The sequence below is a fragment of the Lepidothrix coronata genome, unplaced genomic scaffold, assembly GCF_001604755.1.
Source record: "Lepidothrix coronata isolate B3197 unplaced genomic scaffold, Lepidothrix_coronata-1.0 Scaffold129, whole genome shotgun sequence".
Lineage (NCBI taxonomy): Eukaryota > Metazoa > Chordata > Aves > Passeriformes > Pipridae > Lepidothrix > Lepidothrix coronata.
Window position 1 is genome coordinate 287297 of NW_016690309.1, and position 10462 is coordinate 297758.

Here is a 10462-nt window from a genome sequence, read left to right on the forward strand (position 1 = left end):
CACGGCTCACCCACGGATCACCCGTGGGTCACCTGTGAGTCGCCCGTCTCACACCAGCCTCACATCTGTACCCCCTGTCTCACACCTGTACCACCTGGCTCCCTGCCTCACATCTGTACCCCCTGTCTCACACCTGTCCCCACCTGGCTCTCCCGCCTCCCCCGCCCTCCGCTGCGCTCTGGCGCCCCCTGCGGGCCCCGCTCCCCGCGCGGGTGTCCCGCAGCCGCTCCACAGGGACACGTCCCGCCTTCCCTGGGAACATTCCCGGGGCAGCACATGCTATCTCTCGTGTCACCTGAGCGCACAACAGAACAGTAGGAGACAGGCTGGCAGACTGCCTGGGAAGGCATTCCTGAAGGGCAGCGGAGTACAGGCACTTTCCATGAAGGAAATCCTGAAGCAGGCTGCCACCCTTATGGATGAGCAAAGGACTGTAACGTGTCTACCTGGACTTTAATAAAGCCTCTGACAGCATTTTCCACAACATTCTCGTGGAGAACCTGGCAGTCCATGGCTTGGACAGGGGCTGTCCACTGTGTGTAAAACACTCGAGAGTGGTGGGGAATGGAACTCCACCCAGCCCCAGCTGGATGGCACTGACAGGACTCTGCAAGGAGCAGGTGTTGATTTAACCTTCATTTTGCTTTTTCATTGGCAGGGCTGTCCTGCAGCAACGAGACCAAAACCTTGCAGACATAAACTTACTCTTTTCAGAGCACAGGTGCACATCAGCCAACTGCTGTGCTTTGTGCTGTGGCAATACTCCTGCAGTTCCACGGTGTCAAACTAGTCCCACCCAGAGTCACCGCTCTGGCTAAGCACAGGAAAGCTGAGGTCCCCAACACTGCACAGAGCACAGACACACCAGGGAATTAACCAGGCATTTTGTCCCTTCTTGAGTTGTGAGACTGACAGATTTTGCTGGTACACACCACCTTCAAATCACTGACTGACCTAAAGAACTAAAAGTGGAAATTAAAACCCATCAGAGCCCTATTAGTCCAACTCCTTTATCAGCACCAACAAATACGTTTAACTCCCATCGTACTGTTTGCAAAACTTTGTGTGCTCATCTGTGTGCACAAAAGTATTTGTGTTCATGTGTGTGTTTATATACCTAGGGCATACTGGGACACTCAAGTCATTAACAGAATTCATCTGGTAGGAGAAATTGGGAAGGACCAGAAGTATTTCAGTCCTGCAGCAAATGGTTTACAAACAGATGCCTTTAAAGAAAGTCAGGTAAGGACTCCCTCAAATTTTCAGGGCTCTAGAACAAACACTTGAAAAACGATATGATCAAATCAAGAAGGACTTGGGATACATTGTCAGTGCATTTACAGTCTCAGAGACTAGTTATTCAATACAGTATTATTTAAATTTACATTTGAAGTCCTCCTATTTTGCCTTTCAGAAATATAATAACCTATGGGACTAAAATAGGTAAGCATCCTTTTTTTCCTGTTTAAACATTATTAATCAAGCAGTATAGGCAGAAGAAGCTTATACAACATGCAGCCAGTTGAACGCCAAAGCAAATCAGCAACTTGTATGATTATCAAGAGAAAAACAACTTATCAACTTAATGGGTAATTAAACTCAAGATTCCTTGACTCTGATATAGGCAGGATTTCTTCTTAAACACTGACTAAAAAAATCTAAGGATCCAGCAGTGTGTTTGGATCCTGTAGCTTGCCCCAATGGCATCCTGAACCACCTCTCAAGAATAACTGCTCTTGTTTTCAAGGCAAACATTGCAAAATACTGAAGCATGGAAATATGAAACATCCACATGTAACCAAACACAAAGGCATGAAGACAGACAGACAGCCTTTTCCATACTTTGGGCAGTAAGATTATTGCTGCCCAAAGTCAAATTAGCTAGTCCAGAAGCAAGAGTTTCCTAGGTGCCAACCTGTGACTGACACACACACATCCTACTATTCCTCAGAATTCCCCATGCCCGGGATGGAGACAAGCAGCTTTTTAAACTGGAGCAGAGTTTATGCAGACCAGATGCAACCATAAAAATACAAACCACTTGAACCTTAATAAAATACACAGTAATGAAAATGTTGTAAAACAGATACTAAAACCATAAAATACTAACAAGCTTAATCAAAATGAACCGGGGTCAAAGCCACTAAGTCCAGCCATCATCTGCAGAAAGCCAACAAACACCAGATGGATTTTGGTTTGGGGCAAGAGGAGGAGAAAAAAAACCAAACCTATTTTGAACATCGTAGCAAACTTACAAGCGATACAGAGAAAAAAATACTCAGAGCATTTAATATTTGACTGACTTGAAAAGTTACAGGTTTTTTACTAAAATTCATTCAGTCATAACTCGTAATCTATCCTGTAAGAGAGACATCTGGTATGTGTTAATAACATACAAACTGAGGGACAGTTGGCATTTCTCTCCCCCTCAATCCTTTCTTTAATGCTATTTTCTGAAGAACTTTGTAAAACTCTTCTGAAACAAGTCACTCCACTTGACTGCAGATCTATAAAATCCTAAGCATTTTTTTAAGACACAGATCCTTATAACCTAGTATTGGTTCCATGTATGAGGTTACTTTATTTGTCATAACAAGGAACATCTATGTGAAAAAAGTAATACAAAAATGAAGTAACGCTCATTTTGAAAAATAAATATGTAAATGTGACAAAGCAGGAATGAATATCCCTCCCACATTCCTCCTGAAAATGAGCTGCCCCATCTGAACACTTTATCTCAGTATTTTCCTTTTTATAGGAATGCAGTTCCCTGTTTACCAAACTTTCTGAACCACTTCAACCTTCAATTCTTTCAAGGCAAACACTACACTCCTTAGCACGGTTTGGTATTAGTATGATGCTGTGATTGCAAATACCACGGTTTCATAAAGTACAGTTCACCTTGGGCTCTACAGGGCAGTGTAGTATTCAACTCTATGCTGATTTTGAAAGCAACAGAAAAATATTTTTGCATTTTTAGACTACCAAGGTTTAGAATTCACTTCTCTGGGCTGATTGTGCTGTGCTTGCTCAGACCCAGACAAGTTACCTGACCTTCATGCACTTTTGGGATCAAAATCTCTAATACTTTGAAGCCCAAATATTTAAAAAGCCTAAAAATTTACACAGCAAACTTGAAAACACTGGTTGACAACTCCTTTGTTGTTTTTTTAATAAGTCTTTGCAAGCATTTTCCTGAGCAGGGACATTTGATTCTTTTTTTCCTTCTGTAATAAAAGTGAAGATCTGTGGCTCAGTAACTGCAGCTTCAGGAAAAACACCGAGTATCATGAGACAGACACGAAAATCACAAAGAACTGGCAAGAATTTCCTAGTGCAGGATTCGAGTGTGAGACTGCCAAGGGAACTGAACGTCATCTACAGCCAAGTTGCTCATGCAGTTTTCTAAAAGCAAACAGAATTGCATTCCAGATCATCACATAACATGAACAATGTGGGGAGATTTAGGCTACTTGGGCAGGGGGAAGAGAAAAGGAAGGATTAATAGCATGAAGCGCTGCCATGGATTTTCCAGGGAGACTGTGGGATCTCGCTCATTAGAGTTTTATGAACAGGTTCGACAGGCATCTGTTGGGAATGAAGTAAGTACAGTTTATCCTTTCTCCAGGCAAAGGAGGGGCCAACAGAACATCTGGGGGGCTCTGAATCCTGCTTTCTGTGATGCTGTACTCTGCAAGCGAAGGATGGAAAAACACTTTGCCAACAACCCTCAAGCCCTGACACAGTGTTAAGAACTGTGCTTGGAAAAGGAATGCTGGGCACTGAAACCTCGAAAGGTTCTTTACCAGATACTGCTGTTCTCCAGCTCAGTGAACATTATTTCATGCATTGCTCATGAAACCTCCAAACACCACCACTGCTGACAGATTTAAAATTTTCCTACTCTGAATTCCCTGCAAGCTACAATTTTTCTTTTCTTTTTCCTTTTTCCTTAAAAAGGAAATTCCTTTATTCTCTTTAAGGATACCCAGAGAGACAAGCACATATTTCAGAATCGTGTCTCAGCGCTGCCCTGATCTGTCACCCACCAGACATCACCCTGTAAATCTCCCCAAGCAATCTTGTTACAGGCAGGTAATGCTCTTTATAAACAGTGATTTTTAATGACTGTTGTAAGTAGTTACAGCTTGAACTGAGTGGATATACACTGTCACTTGACATTTAAGATATCAATCCTAATTTTACTTATGTACACACACACGTGTATATGCAAGGGAAAATCCCCTCTGGGGAGAAAGAGGGATTATAACAACTGTGCCCAATGTAGCAAGTGAGGAGACGCACCCAGGAGAGGCACTTCCTCACTGGAATCCACGGAGCTGCATCCCACACAGTTGGTTTTGGTAAGTAACTCCGTAACAACTTCGTAGCAGACTACATAGTTGAAGCACTACGAGACACATCCCGAGCTGCAGAAAACTGAGGGATGCCATTGCACACCAGTGAACCACCAGGATTTTCACAACTTCATCCTGTGTTTCAACAGTTCTCTGTGCACCTGAATTCAAAAACGTCTTTGGTTTAACTGCAGAATATGTTTTAAAGGAAGAAAATTATGTTTTGTTTGCAACGTTTTATTGCACTGTGAATGTTGCCAAATTCTTATACTGAAGACAGGGGGGAAACCCTCCCAGTTCCCCTTCTGTACACCACTAATTCATTTCTGTACTTCTTATTATCATTGCACCTCCCTTCCCCTCCATCACAGCTCTCCACTGAGGAGCCTACTTGGAGAACTTCTAGACTGCATTTTTTCCATGCACTGTTACATTTATTTCCCAGGCTTTGCCAACCAGTGGGTTTAAAGAAATGATTTGCCATCTCATATTTCAAAGGGAGAGCCCGTCATGCAGGAACCCATCCCACTTTCCATGTTCATCATCGACACCAAAGATGCCAAACACAAATAGCTTTTAAACCTGCAAACCTTTGGGAAATAGTTTTCTGCCTGGGAATATTAAGAGACAACAGGCATCTTAGGGACTTTTTCACATAGTATCCTTTTTCTATTAAGAGTTTCATCTGGACTTTGCCAACTAAAAGTCTTTTATTTCTTTCAACTCTGGAGCTGCTGCTGGCTAACTTTAGAAAAAAATTAATTCCTACTTTGAAGTTTAAAATCAGCTTTTACAAATCATGAATTTTTTTTTTTATTAAAGGTAATAAGCAAACTACTCATGTGCAGAAAAGTATGTCCTACAATGCAGATGTGGGCATGTAAATCTGCAAGGGAATGTGCACTACCTCTTTATTGCAACTTACAACATAGCTGCTGTAATTAAAATAATTACTAGTTCTTCCATAAGATTATCTGAATCTGTACTGGTTCCTTCTGTATATAAAAAATAGCCAGTGACCTAATGACCATCTTCAAACAGTTTGATGAAATAGAGAAAACTCAAGGTAGCATCACCACAATAACTTCTTTGAGAAAAGACCCTGTGACTAGGGAGGAAAAAAAGTTTCCTATAGTTAAAACAACTGTTTTTCAGCTGTGCTGTCTATTAAAAATGTTCTGTTTCCAGATACAGATTAATTATGTCAGAATTAATCTGAGGCAAATACTGTCTTCAAAATAGTACTTGTAGGGCTATAACAGTAACAAGGAGAATTTGGTTTAATTTCTCCTTAAACCATTAATTTCATACAGTCAGTATAAAAGTCTACAGTAAGTGATTTTGCTTTATGTAGTCAATGTTCCCATATGAGCCGCAGACAGGAAACATTTATAAATCCTTCAGGACGTCTTTTTATAATACTCTCACTTTTTGTTCATTACTACACTTAGGTTGTGCATTTAGTTTTGCTTTAAGCCATATTTCTTTCACAGAGGCTCAGGAGTTGTGGGGAAAAGATCCATGCCAGAAGCAGAGTAAAGTGAAAAGCAGCTATTCCTCCCAGCTCCCCGCTGCAAGCAGTTCTAAACACACAGACCCCGCATCTCTGCACAGGGGAGCAGGGATGGGACAGAAGGGGAACCTGGGTCAGTGCCATGGAATCAGCCAGAGCACCAGGAACCCCCACTGACCGTCCACACAAGACAAACCCACTCCTATCCACAGCTGCTTTGAGGGCAGTCATTGCATTTGCAAGTTTTCCACCCCAACTCAGGTTGAAATGGGGGCTTATAAGACAGTAAGACAGAGTGACCATTTAAAACATGCAATGCCAAAGACAGTGTGCTCCTTCCACAGCCTTCCCTGAATCCTGGCACCATGGCTTGCTCCATGGATTATGCTCTAAACAAGCCAAAGTGGTGCTCTGCCCCTGACAGACACCAGGAAGTCAGCTCGTTAAAGGGACAGGGACAGGAAGGATCCTCTCGTTTGCTGCCCCTTCTGTGGTGGAATTGAGACACCTCAGTGTCTCAGTGTTCCCAGGATAACTGCAAAGTGAGGAATGATTATCACTGCTGTTCTACAAAACAAGAGTGGCTATGGGGCTGTTTGAAAGGTACTTAGGTGCCTAAGGATGCAGACAGGCACCTACTGCTATTTTAGCTCTTCACCTAATTTGCAGATTTAGTTGCAAATTCCAGCCTTGGGCAGCAGTGTTTGATAGCTGTGCTGTCAATGAAATCATAGCAGTATCATTACAGCTGTCCTTCTGAGCTTTGGGTGCTCACATGGAACCTCAGTTCAATGAGAGGAGAAGGACAATATTCCAAAACAGCAGGGAATAGGCTTAGAGTGAACATGTATGAACGATTTGCACCAAAATACATAACACAATTGGAATTATGCCAAGACAGGATATTAAATACCCTAATTTAGTTAGTTTAGTTGCCTGGCCTTAGATCTATTAACCACATTCTACTTCTGTAACATTATAGTTTCTCCTTTCATTCTGAACTTCTAGTTCAGAATGCTCCAGCCTAGGATAAGCAAAGATCTACATTTATATCATTCTCAGTTTTAAAGTTTGTTATTTAATCTTTGTATATTGTGTCTTTATCTGGAGTTAAAAATATTTTATTAACTGCATCAGGTTGCACACAACAAAGTATATTTATACAGCTACAAAATTCTCTGTTAACAAACTGGGTGCTATTTAGCATTAAATGGGTTAGAAACATTTGCAAAACAGCTCCCAGCACCACTGCTGCATGGAGAGGTTGTCAACATGGCCAGGAATTCTCAAATACGTACCTTAAATCAACTTAGAAACATTAACATTTCAAACTTCCCAAATCAATATGGAATACTAGAAAGCCAACATTTATTTTTCTATTTTTACAGGGCCGTGCACATTCACAAATTGTATCAGACATATATGTATGTCACTTCCAAAATAAAAAGTGGATAGCGAGTGTTTCCCACTTAGGTTTTCTTCACATCTTCTATAGAATTTAGTTGTCCAGTGTATCCAAGGTAGAATCACTGGGACTAAATGCCAGCTGTGCCTGTTCTGTGGCAGAGGTATCAGCTCTAACTCTGCTCTCCCAGCTGCCGTGGCACGAAGTGAACTGGCCTCAGTGTGCAGCTCTCTCAGTGCCACGTGCTCACAGAGCTGTTCCCATCTGCCTTCTGCAGGACAAGCTCACAGCACAGGTCTCTGGGCTTCAAACTCTGATCCCTGTTTTATTTCCTGTGCACCTTTGGATAAGCAAACACAAGCTCAGTGACAGATACTGAGATTTATTTTTTTCTTTCTGCACCTTTTAAGCCTTATGGATGTTTAGCTTTTCAAACCCGTTCCATGACCCAAGTGCACTCTGGCTCATGGGTACCTGTACACACAGACACACACTCTCCTTTTTCCTGGGGAAACAACTACCACGGCCTCCGGCCTCAGCCCTGCTGGCTGCATCCAGCACTGCCATGGGACACAGATCTCCTGCACACCACCTGCACCTGAGCTCACAATGAGAAACAACCAGCTCCGTGTGCTCTGGGTCACTTGCACATGCATTTAGCTGACCATATTTTGTTCCTAGCAGACACAAAATCCAGCTGCGCTAGTCACCTGCTTGGCATGACCCTTCTCCCATCACCTGCAAATCAGCAGAGCTCAGCTGAGTTGGCACTAACCTCTGTTTTCTGAACAGGCACAGTCCTGATCAAAGCCAGTCTGCACAAAGACAATGCTACTCCTTTTGACTGGAGTCACTCCAGTAATAGCAGGGATGTTCTTTGTAGGATCAAGTGAAGCGACATACAGAGAGAAGTCTTCTTGGCTCTGAGACAGCAGAACACTCAAATACAGAGCATCTTGATTTACTGCTAGATTAGTTTGTGAACTGACAGTGCTGACACAGCCAAAAAAATTAAAAATCGTCTTTCACAGGAACAACCAGAATGTGGCAGAGAATCACCTCTAAAAAACGAAGCACAGGCCAGACTAAGTCCATGCAATCTCCTCTAGAGCTGTCAGATTTTTTCTTTCTGCTCCATGATTTACAACATCACAAACTGTGCAGCAGACACAGTAATGGCAGAGTTTGATGTTAAATGATTTTTCTGACTCCCCTTATCTCCCCTAGTACTGAAAAGGCCATATCTGTCTGTCATGCAGCACTTTTTCCTCCCCCAGAATCTCCAGAAACCAGTGTGAACATACCCTCTGAAGTGGGAGAACAGTGTGCAGGCCGTCAGTGCCCAGCTCCTTTAACAACTCTCCAGCGAAACACTTCTGCTACAGCCTCCACAGCGCAGAGGAAGGGATGGGGACTTTCAGATTTGAAGAACTTCCTCCTGTATTTGCTTTTTCATCGTTAAGCTTTTGTGTGCAGCCACCTGAACTGGGGCCAAGGCAATGCCTTCATCCAGAGTCTTGGGCAGGTGAATGAACGACCACAGACACCAGGAGACCCCTGCAGTTTTGTGGTTCTGTACGGAAAAAAACTCTCGGTTTTGTGTTGTCTCTAAATAATACTGAATCTGGGATGCAGTTTGCAAGCTGCCCTGCCTTGCCCGTGAGCACATTTCAGAAGGAAGGTGCAGGAAGATGTACCGCACAGCTCGGGCTGTCGAGTTCTCCTCGACGCCCCCTCAGGGAAGATGGCGGCCGGCCTCTGAGGGGAAGATGGTGGAGGCGTCCGGGGGCTGAGGCGCTGCAGGGGCTGGAAGGGCCGTGTCGGCAGGGCCGTAACGCCTCCAGAGGTTCCTGCGTTACCCTTGAAAAGCATCGGAAAGCAGCCTGTGAACCTGACGGAGCGACAATAGGAGCAGCACCGAGGTGCTGCCACACGGGTGGCTGTGCCCTTCAAACAGCAATCAGCCCTGCCAGAGCTCCTGTAAATCTGTTCCTATCCACCAACCCTCTCACATACACAAGGCCACAATATAACGTATATTGAACTTAACACGCTGAACAAAGACCTTTAACCAAACTCTGAGAGATGCTAATGGAAGTCACTCAGTGCAGAAATATGTTAAAAAGCAGGCAAAAATGGACATAAACCATTGTTAACGGGCTACCGCAAGACCTTACCTTCGCAGTAATGGGAATCATTGTGAGGAAGGAGCACCGTATTTGGTGGTCATCACACACAGAGCTTTATCAAAGGTTACAGCCAAGTATGAGTGGAAAAAACATAACTAGCTGGAACTTCCTAACCACCAGGGACAATGCTTTCAAAACAGCATGCAAGAAGTCACCCATAAATAAGAATTCTTGATTAAAAATTCTGGTAATCCAAAGGACTGTACTGAAGGGTAAAGGAGCAGATGCTGGTGTTTCTTAGTGCTCTTTCTCAACAGAGGTCAGCTATCTCCTTTGTGCTTGTGTTGAGGAAGGTCCTTTAGGAAGTTTTAACAACTACAAGGCAAGGCAGGTAATGCACTTGCTGTAATCACGAACACACCCTTTGGTTTTGACATCTATTATTTTAAGGCAGGCACAGTTTTTGTGACTAGAATATGCATCCTACTTCATGACTTCAATCTGAGTCTACAATTTCATTCACATTAAAACCTATGAATTTATGCTACAGCAGATTTCAATAGATCTTCTGCCATTACACAACATAGTTCCTTTGATCTTTATTTTAAAATCAGCTCCTGCTTTTCCAGGAGTTAGTCTGGTATGCTTTGCAGCACCACAGTTGGGAAGATGTTATCACAGATGTTGCCATTTTTACTGATTAAGTATCACAGGAGTTTATACAATACATATTCTGAGAGAGCAGTCACAGATCTCTATCATTTATCTAGAAAAATCTTTTTATTCTATTCACTTAGGTCTCTATCACAATATAGTGGTTTTGGTAATGGCTGAATTATTTTCTGTGTGGTTCCCTGGCATGCCAAGATACAGCTCATGGTAACTTTTCCACAGGTGAGACAGAAAGACGTCAAAATATGAAGTCCACAGCACCAGACTGAACAAAGAACATCAAGGAGGCCTCTCTCACATTCCTTCTCCTCCAACAATGAAGCTGCAGCTTTTGCCCTTTGCTAACTCCCTCAACTAGCCCAAGACTCGCCACTGCTGGCCATGG

At 43.1% G+C, this 10462-nt stretch overlaps 2 long non-coding RNA genes across 2 annotated transcripts in view; one reads left to right on the forward strand and one right to left on the reverse strand.

Annotated features, from left to right (window-relative positions):
* Window positions 1–4091, forward strand: part of LOC108503030 — a 7142-nt gene extending 3051 nt beyond the window's left edge. Inside the window, exons 3-4 of the long non-coding RNA XR_001876702.1 lie at window positions 1122–1242; window positions 3984–4091. This is a non-coding gene — a long non-coding RNA (uncharacterized LOC108503030). The remainder of the gene's footprint in view (window positions 1–1121; window positions 1243–3983) is intronic.
* LOC108503026 overlaps window positions 1–9019 on the reverse strand; it is a 161675-nt gene extending 152656 nt beyond the window's left edge. Inside the window, exon 1 of the long non-coding RNA XR_001876698.1 lies at window positions 8581–9019. This is a non-coding gene — a long non-coding RNA (uncharacterized LOC108503026). The remainder of the gene's footprint in view (window positions 1–8580) is intronic.
* Window positions 9020–10462: the final 1443 nt, after the last annotated feature.